This window comes from Cyprinodon variegatus, unplaced genomic scaffold, assembly GCF_000732505.1.
Source record: "Cyprinodon variegatus isolate N-32 unplaced genomic scaffold, C_variegatus-1.0 Scaffold70, whole genome shotgun sequence".
Lineage (NCBI taxonomy): Eukaryota > Metazoa > Chordata > Actinopteri > Cyprinodontiformes > Cyprinodontidae > Cyprinodon > Cyprinodon variegatus.
The window spans coordinates 1,028,100-1,037,021 of record NW_015150523.1 but is presented as its reverse complement, the minus strand read 5'-3'; positions in this window follow the sequence as shown (position 1 = coordinate 1,037,021).

Sequence of the window (8,922 nt, the reverse complement as noted above, 5' to 3'; positions counted from 1 at the left end):
CTGCCCATCAGACCCTGCAGAGAGGAAGAGAGAATGATCCAGGCCAACACAACCTTCACATAGAACCGTGAGTATGACCTGTGGGTAAAACATCAATACAGCAGGAAGAGAATCTTAGCTGTTGCATAATTTCCTCTAAAGTTTTGCAGTTTTTTTTTTTTGACAAAGTTTTTTTAAAATGGTGACAGTGTTGGAGTTAACATTGATGCACAGACATTGTATTTTTTCAGCAAAGAACTTTGCAAAGTTATCGCAGGGCTTTTTAGATTGGATTTCATTGGCCATAAATACAGCAGGGTTTCTTAACCTGCTGACAGACTGTGACAAATAAGGCAAAAGCATTGTTAATGTCTTTGTTGATAATTTCAGAGAACAACAGTAAACATCAAAGTTATTCAAACTTTTTTCTGATTAAGTAATTTTTCACAGTTTCAATTCTGGACAGCCTTCTTTTTCACATTTTTATGTACAAAATGTCTTTTTTATTTCAATTTTAATAACATGATCTTTGCTTGTAACAATAATGGAAAGTTGTTTGTCCATGAGGTATTAAAAAAACTCAAAGAAGTTGACTATGATACAGTATAGACAGATTTGAAAAGAAAACTTCAGGATGAGAAGGATGACATAATCACATGATAGAAAATGTTCTAAAAACATATTCATTTATGCTCCCTTAATGCCAGAGATTTTGTTCACTTTGTTCGTTTACACTAAAAAAGTGGCATTGTTTAAAGGTAATGCTACAAAACATTTTCCCGTCTGTACCGTTTATGTGCTATATCCCAGGCTGCAGGATTTTAAAAATACATCATTTGTATTCGTCACAAAAGTTTTGGTTATACTGTTTAAGGACAACTTGATACGCCCAAAAAGTCAGAACAACATTTCCTGACCTATGGTCAAGTCTGTGCAAAGAAGTCCATCTTTTTGTTTCGCAGAAAAAAAGGATGTCCCAACTTTTAAATCCTGGATCAGAACAGTGACTCATACCCTGCATCTGGAGAGGATTTGGTTCATCTTCATTGACAGCCAGGAGGATTTCTTTCTTTTTTTAAATCTGGAAAGAGAAGGACAGTTAGATCCTGTTATATTAGAAGTGGTTTTTACCATGCCTAGGTAGCACTCGGTGGGAGAGACATTTTTATTAATCCATTTGTTACTGTTCTATATTTGCTTTTGTTTAGTTATTTTATGCTTGTTTATAAAATGACAAAATGTTATTTGATGTTGTTTGTGTCATGCTGTATAGAGGGTTTTTAAGAAAATACTGTGGATTGTGAGCAGATGTGTACATACCACATTTTAGTTTCAAAGTGGGACTCAAAATTATTTGCTTAAATGTAACTCACATTAGCAGCTCCCAATCAGCTTTTTTCTTTTATTCACAGGCAGTGAGTGTGGGTGCTTAGAGAGAAAGGCCAGGTGCTCATTCCTCTTTTCTATTGCTGATGTCTATGTGTCCTTTGCTTCTTTATTCAGTAATGGCTCCTGGGTAAATATGAGTTTTTTATCACCATCAAATACTGTTATGCTGATAACAAAGGTTCCCGAATTCAAAGGTGTCTATTTTTACAGCCCTTTCAGTAAATGAGGTCAGTATAAAATAGCAAATGTATTGAGGTGGTAAGAGTGGACAAAAACAGAAACAAGGTCACTTAAGCCTGAAGAGCCAATCTTAACCAAAATTTCTCTCCTAACAAAACTGTTAAAAGCAGATATGCAGGTTTTAGAAATGACCATAACTTATATCAAATACATTTAATCTATAATAGGCTTTTGTAAATGTACATTTTAACCCTGGCTATTTCATTTTGTTGTTTTTTTTGCAAGGAATTGTGGGTTTAGAAGAAATCCTTGTGCTGAAATTATTTTGTAAATGTTACTGTTTTTTCAACTGTATCATACAGGTACAGCTCAATGATAAAAAATATTACAAGAAATCTCAGCTTACAGGTTTAATTTTTTTTTCATTTAATTTTTATTTTATTTTTTCAAAACTTTTTTTTTTTTACAGATTTTATATTTTTTTGCAAATTTTAGTTTTAAATTACTTTTTATTTTCAAGAGATTTTGTTTTCAATTAACTTTTCTTAATTCAAATTTTCAAAAGGAGTTTTACGAATTGTACTATTTTTAAATCAGACTTGACTGGAGTAAAGAACAAAAACATAATCCCAATGGTCTGAATAGATATTAGCAGAAAATCATTGTACTGGTCAAGAGCGAGCATTTGTATTGGACTTGAAGTGAAGAAAATGTGACCTATAAAATGCAAGAATCCATTTTGAACAACAAAATCTGAAAAAAAAAAAAAAAACTTGGGGAATAAAATGAATAAATAACACATGAGAGAATTTGGAAAATATTAAATTTGTAAAAAATAACATTTGGAACTTAATAATTGGAACTTAACAAATACTGCGGAATGTGAGAAATAGGAAATATAATAAAGCAGAATGATGAAAAGTAGTCCCTATGTCCTCCAGCAGTCTAAACCTATAGAAGAATAACTATAGAGATAACTCAAGAGAACCTGAACCACTCTAACTTTAACTTCTATCAACAATGAAAGTTTTAAGCCTAGCCTTGTAAGTAAGGCTTTATATTAGAGAAGGAGGATTTTGAATTCTATTATATCTCTCTACACTTCCTGGCCAAAAAAAAAGTCGCAACCAAAAAAAAAAGGTCATCACTCTAATACTTTGTTGGACCGCCTTTAGCTTTGATTATGGCACGCATTCGCTGTGGCATTGTTTCGATAAGCTTCTGCAATGTCAAAATATTTATTTCCATCCAGTGTTGCATTCATTTTTCATCAAGATCTTGCATTGATAATGGTAGAGTCTGACTGCAAAGCCCTCTCTAGCACATCCCAAAGATTCTCAATGGGGTTTAGGTCTGGACTCTGTGGTGGCCAATCCATGTGTGAAAATGGTGTGTCATGCTTCCTGAACCAGTATTTCATAATTTGAGCCCGATGAATCCTGGCATTACCCTGATTCGCTCATCACTCATCACTCATCATCACCCATCAGATTTACCCCATGGAACAGGGTAAATCTGGACTCATCAGACCACATGACCTTCTTCCATTGCTCCACAGTCCAATCTTTATGCTCCCTACCAAATTGAAGCCTTTTTTCCGGTTAGCCTCACTGATTAGTGGTTTTCTTATGGCTACACAGCTGATCAGTCCCAATCCCTTAAGTTCCCTTCGCAACTTTGTTTTTGGCCAGGCAGTGTACTTTATCATATGAAAACATATGATGACAGTTAAAAGGGAGAGATTCTCTTTAACTGGAAGTTACCTCCTGTGAAACAATGCTGATTATGAGTGGCCATTTGCTACAATCAATTAGGATGAAAGAGGACCAGTAAGGCACATAAATGCACTTTTCTTAGAGTTATTTTTACTTTAGAAAGGGTTAACTGTAGTAATATCTCAGTTATGTGTTAAGTTTCTATGGGGAGAACAAGAGGAGAGATTAAACAAAGTTGGAATCATCACCAACTGCTGACACAATATGACAGACATTGAAATACATAAAGGACTTAGTCTCTTTTTAAGTGACCTGCATCTAAAATATATCTTTTACTGGTAAAAACAAAGAAAAACTGACACCGACCTTGAAATTATCCCATATTGTCAACAAGTTTTCCAAGCTGTTAGAACACATATACAGTAGTAACATCTATGAGTTTTGCATCTATTTCAGTAGATGTGAGTGACCCTGTGATGCATTCTGTTTATCCCAAAATAGCCTGTGAAATGTGTGGGGAATTTTAACGTGATGAAGTATAACTTCCTCCCACGGTGAAGTGGCAGCGTTGTGTCAGCAGTATTACTCATTTATGTCCTGAATACAGTGGACAGCCTGGCCTGATACTGCCTTAATCACTTGCTTTCCCTTCCTGTTTCTCATCATGTCACTAGCCTTTTGTGGTTGGACACTGATAAGGGGAAGCAACGTAGTCTGAAATGAGGAGAAAAAAGAGGAAGCTAAAGAGAGCTATGTTAAATCTTTGAATATCTTGTTTTATTTACCTAAGTAAAAACAGAAATAAGGACATTATCACATTGATTGGAAAATAATGCAAGAAAAGTCTGAAAATCCCAATGACAGTAGTTGTAAAATGAAATATAGTTTATCTTAATTATGTATCTGGGAAAAGCTTTAATGAGGCATTAATATATAACTTAATTGAAATGGTGATAAGGGCTTTGAGATATTCACTTGTTTGACATATGTTGTAAATTGGCACTGTACTAATAAAGTTAATTGAGATGAACTTTTCCTGGTTCTACTATTATTTAAATACAACCTGAAATGTACTGACCTGACGCAACAGATTTCACAATTTCATATTTGATTGAAAAAAAAAAAAACATCAAAGCCATAATGGAGTGTTATGTTGGCAAATAACTCTGTACTGTGTTTCTATAAACCGTGAGAGCAGAGCAACATAATGATACAATGAAATAGCATTAATGGCAAATGTGAAAGGCATAGAAAAAGGACCTTAAAAAAGCCAATGTTGCTTGCTGTAACTTGGAAGGCTTATAAGGCAACTAAAAAAAGGTGTCCTAATTTATTTTGTGAGAACATCACACATTCATTTGGAGTAGTTTTCCTTTCACACAGTAATGTTTATTCTAAGCAAAACAGTAGCACAAAATTACATAACTTTTCAGTGGCAGTATCGCACCTTAAAATCAAGAGATAGCAGCCCCTTTTCAGGGGTAATACCTGGACAGTCTTGCACAAAAGGTTATTAAACTAATTTATTTCCTTAAAACATCACACAAAATATTCCATTGTGACATTGTGAGAAAGATTTTTTATTATTATTTTGCAAATCGGGCTGCACATTTGTGCAGATTATAGCACTTTTGCTTGTAACAAGCAGGTCGCGGCTTTGATTGCTACCTGGGGTCCATATGCATTGAGTTTCTTTGTTCTCCACATGCATGTGTGGGTTGTCTCCTGGTACTCCAGCTTCCTCCCATAGTCCACAAACATGGCTGTTAGGTTAATTGGTGTCTCTAAATTTCTCTTGTGTGTGCATGGCTATATTCTTCTGTGGGTCTCTGAATTTCCCTGCCACAGACTGGCGATATGTCCAGGTTGTACAGTACCTTGCCTTTCAACCACATACTGCTGGAGATAGACAACAGCCCCACTGTGACCCTGACAGATAAGTGGGAGAAGATGGATGGATGGAATTTTGCAATTTTATTACAAATAAAAAAAGAGAAAATCATACTTTCCAAAAGTCAGACTTTGCCATTTGCCATTTTGATTAACAAGACAGACAAGTACTCTGCACAACGTATGTGAGCGAGGAGGAGCGGAGCGCTGACGGAGTATGTGGAAATTGGGGGTTACAGACATGTGGGACAGACACACACACATAATTACCTCATAAGTCATATTATGTCTACAGTCTTTAGGAAAAGGAATACAAAAAACAAAAGTTGCACAAATGTAGCAAACAGATTAATCTCTCTTATTTGAAACCCAAAAAAATTAACATTTGGGGTGTACATTAGTATGTGTCATGCAGAATACAAATGAAGAATCTACATATTTTTGGTAAACTCTGTAAGATGAACTGTATACATTCGGTCTGTCAGTAAAGGAATATTGCCACCCTATAGCTCTTAGTGGGGGCTAGGAAAATCAGAGGTTCCTTATGCTTCCTCCTTCTGGCTCTTTCCAACACTGTTCAGACTATTCAGCATCATCTCGACCACAGACACACTTCCACCCTAGTTTAAGTGAACAAGTTTAAGTGACAATGGAGGGACATGAGGGCAAAAAAGAGCGGGGATCCAGGTGGAAAAAGGGTCCCAGCGTTCTCACGCACCTCGCTCTTCTAGCTGGTCCATCTTCACAAATCGTTTTCCACAATGGCAGTTATACAAACAAAAGTAGCTGGTAAGGTACCAAACAGGAATCAAAATAGTGTAGAGTGGATGTAGATTTTGGCAATCAGATGCCTCCTGTCTGCGCAGTGTATTCTCATTATCAGTTCGTATGAAATCGTACGAAAAGTTATGCACAGTAATTTCGTACGTTTTTGACGTTTTTTTCATCGTATTTCGTCGTATTTTTACGTCTTGCCTCGAGACAAGATATCCTTGCGCATGCGCATCTTACGCACCATTCAATAACATAGAATTTAAGATACAATTAACCCTAACCCTGACCCTAACCCTAAGATACAAAACAGCAAGCAACCTAGTTAGAGACATGAAGAAGTAATTATTGCACTGTTTTTCCCAGTTCTACTTCCGTCCGCAGATCTGCTTTTTTCGTCTGTCTGGCTGCACATGCGCACTGAACTTTTTTTTTTGCGAGGAGAAACGTCAATAACGTACAAAATACTGTGCATAACTTTTCGTACGATTTCATATGAACTGATAATGAGAATATGTTGGTTTGCGGCACTGTCTGCGGTCACCTACAATTTGGGAGAGGTGCAGCAATCTGTCTGCGGCAAGGGTTGATGCACATTGGCATTCACTGCGATACACACGCAGACGACCTGGTTTCTGAGTATAAATCAGCTTTCGTCAAAAACATGCCTTTAGTCTTGCTAGAATCGCAGCTTTCACCTTGCCCTATCTTGCAGCACTCCCTCTACATATTAGCAATATGTAAATAATTTGGTTAGGTGAATTCGCTTTTGACTTAAACCTACAATTAGACATTCAGTCTTCATTTTTGGAGAGAGGAGAAATTTCTAGAAGGCAACAATCTCTGCGACAATCCATCATTTTGTCAAATGTCAGCTACTGTTTAATAAAATGCACATAATAGCCCATCTGGAGTGTAGTTGTTTTATCTCTAAATTGTCCTCTTTGCTACATTTTCTCTTAGTCTTGATGGAATTAAAACCAGACATGTTAGACATATCAGAAAGTATAAACAGCGGCCTAAATGGAGAGGTTGAAAAACAAAATTTGCAGCAGTAACAGTCGGATGTGTAGGTGGAATGTTTTGTTCACTTACCTTGTCTCGTTCACAGTCTTCTATTTTTTTCTTGCAGCCCTCAACAATACTTACTATTTATAAACCACTGAAGCTAAATGCATTGGCCCAATCGAGGCAATGCTGATGATTCACAGCAGTTAGATCACCTTTTGTCAGCCTTTTTTATTTTTTCAAATGTCCCTAACCCACCTTTTCATCCCTATTTTTCTCTCTTTATATTCTCCACCTCCATATAAATTTCCTACATAGCAGTAATGGAAAGATTCTTGCAAATGATTTAGCTAGTGGGTGAATGGAAGGGAAGAACACACTGACTCAAGGACTCTGAAGGAGACAAAGATAGTTTTTGAAGGACAAGGTTTCATAAGTATCAAGTCACGATTTTATTCAAAAGGAGACAGAATGAAGCAGAGACAGTGGTGATTTCACTGGAGCAAAAGGAGTTTTAAGTAAATTATAGCTAAAATAGCTGTGATTTACTTAAAACTGACTTTTCTTTTTACATTTTGGGACACATTTTGGAAAAGTCTGATAATAAAAAGCTTTTATAGAAAATATTTCTGAGCGTGTATTTTCTTATGCTCTTTGTTTCCACCACTGATTAATATGAAAAGTCAGAAAATCATTTTCAGTAGTTAAATATAAATAAAATATAAATATAAATAAAATGTAATAAAACATTTTTTTAAAATGTCACCTTTACACAAATAACTTTACACAAATTCTCTTCTATTTTTTTTCTTACTAAACCAGTTAGGACAGTAATTGCTGCCTACATTTTTTTTTTTTTTATCTTTAGGATAGCACTTCATCATATAAAATTCCACAAAAATTAGGCTAAAGATAAGAAAAAATTAGGCCAATTGAAACATTTAGGTGTAGGGAGTGACCACAAAGGATAGTTGGTGTTGTGTGTGGTAACAGTAGTGAAGCCATAAAGTGCCATAGGGGTGACCAGGCAGGGGCCAATGTACGCTGAAGGAAGACCAGAAACTGATCAGGGTCAGGCTTTTATTTAGAAACTTTTATAAAGATTTTAGTGTGATATGTTCAGAGGTATCAAAAGTATTAATGTATATTACTCAAGTAAAAGTATAAATCCTACTGTTTAAAAACACTTTTGTAGAGGTTAGAGTATCAACTTAAGCTTTTTACTGAGGTAAAATTGTAAAAGTACCATTTATCAAACTACTTAAAGTATAAAAAAGAAAGTAATGCAGGAAGAAAATCTTAAGGGTAGATGCTTTAATGCACTACCCTATTAAAAAATGTTCTACAATTCTGGAGGATAATTTCCTTATACTTAATTTTCTTAAATATTAAACTATTTTGGTATGTTTTGGTACAGTCCAACCACAAAGAAAATGTGTTTTTTTTTTTAAACACCATAACGAAAAACAGCTTAAAAGAAAGAAAACTAGTCTATTTTTAAAAAGTAAGAAGTAGAAAGTAGAGATAATTGCAAAAAGTAGAGTAGAAGTAAAAAGTTGTCTAAAAAAAAAAAAATTACTCCAGTAATGTACAGATAGCCAAAATTTGTACTTAACAGAGTAAAAAAGTATTTCTTCTTTGTTGACACGTCCGGACTGCATGTTCTCCCTGAGCATGCGTGGGTTCTCTCCGGGTACTCCGGCTTCCTCCCACAGTCCAAAAACATGACTGTTAGGTTACTTGGCTTCTCTAAATTCTCCTTAGGTGTGAGTGTGTGCGTGAATGGTTGTTTTTCCTGTTTGTCTCTGTGTTGCCCTGCGATGGACTGGCGGCCTCTCCAGGGTGTTCCCCGCCCCTCGCCCGTAGACAGCTCGGGATAGGCGCCGGCACCCCTCGCAAACCCCCACTTGGGATAAGCGTGGCGGAAAATGGATGGATGGATGGATGGATGGATGGATGGATGGATGGATGGATGGATGGATGGATGGAT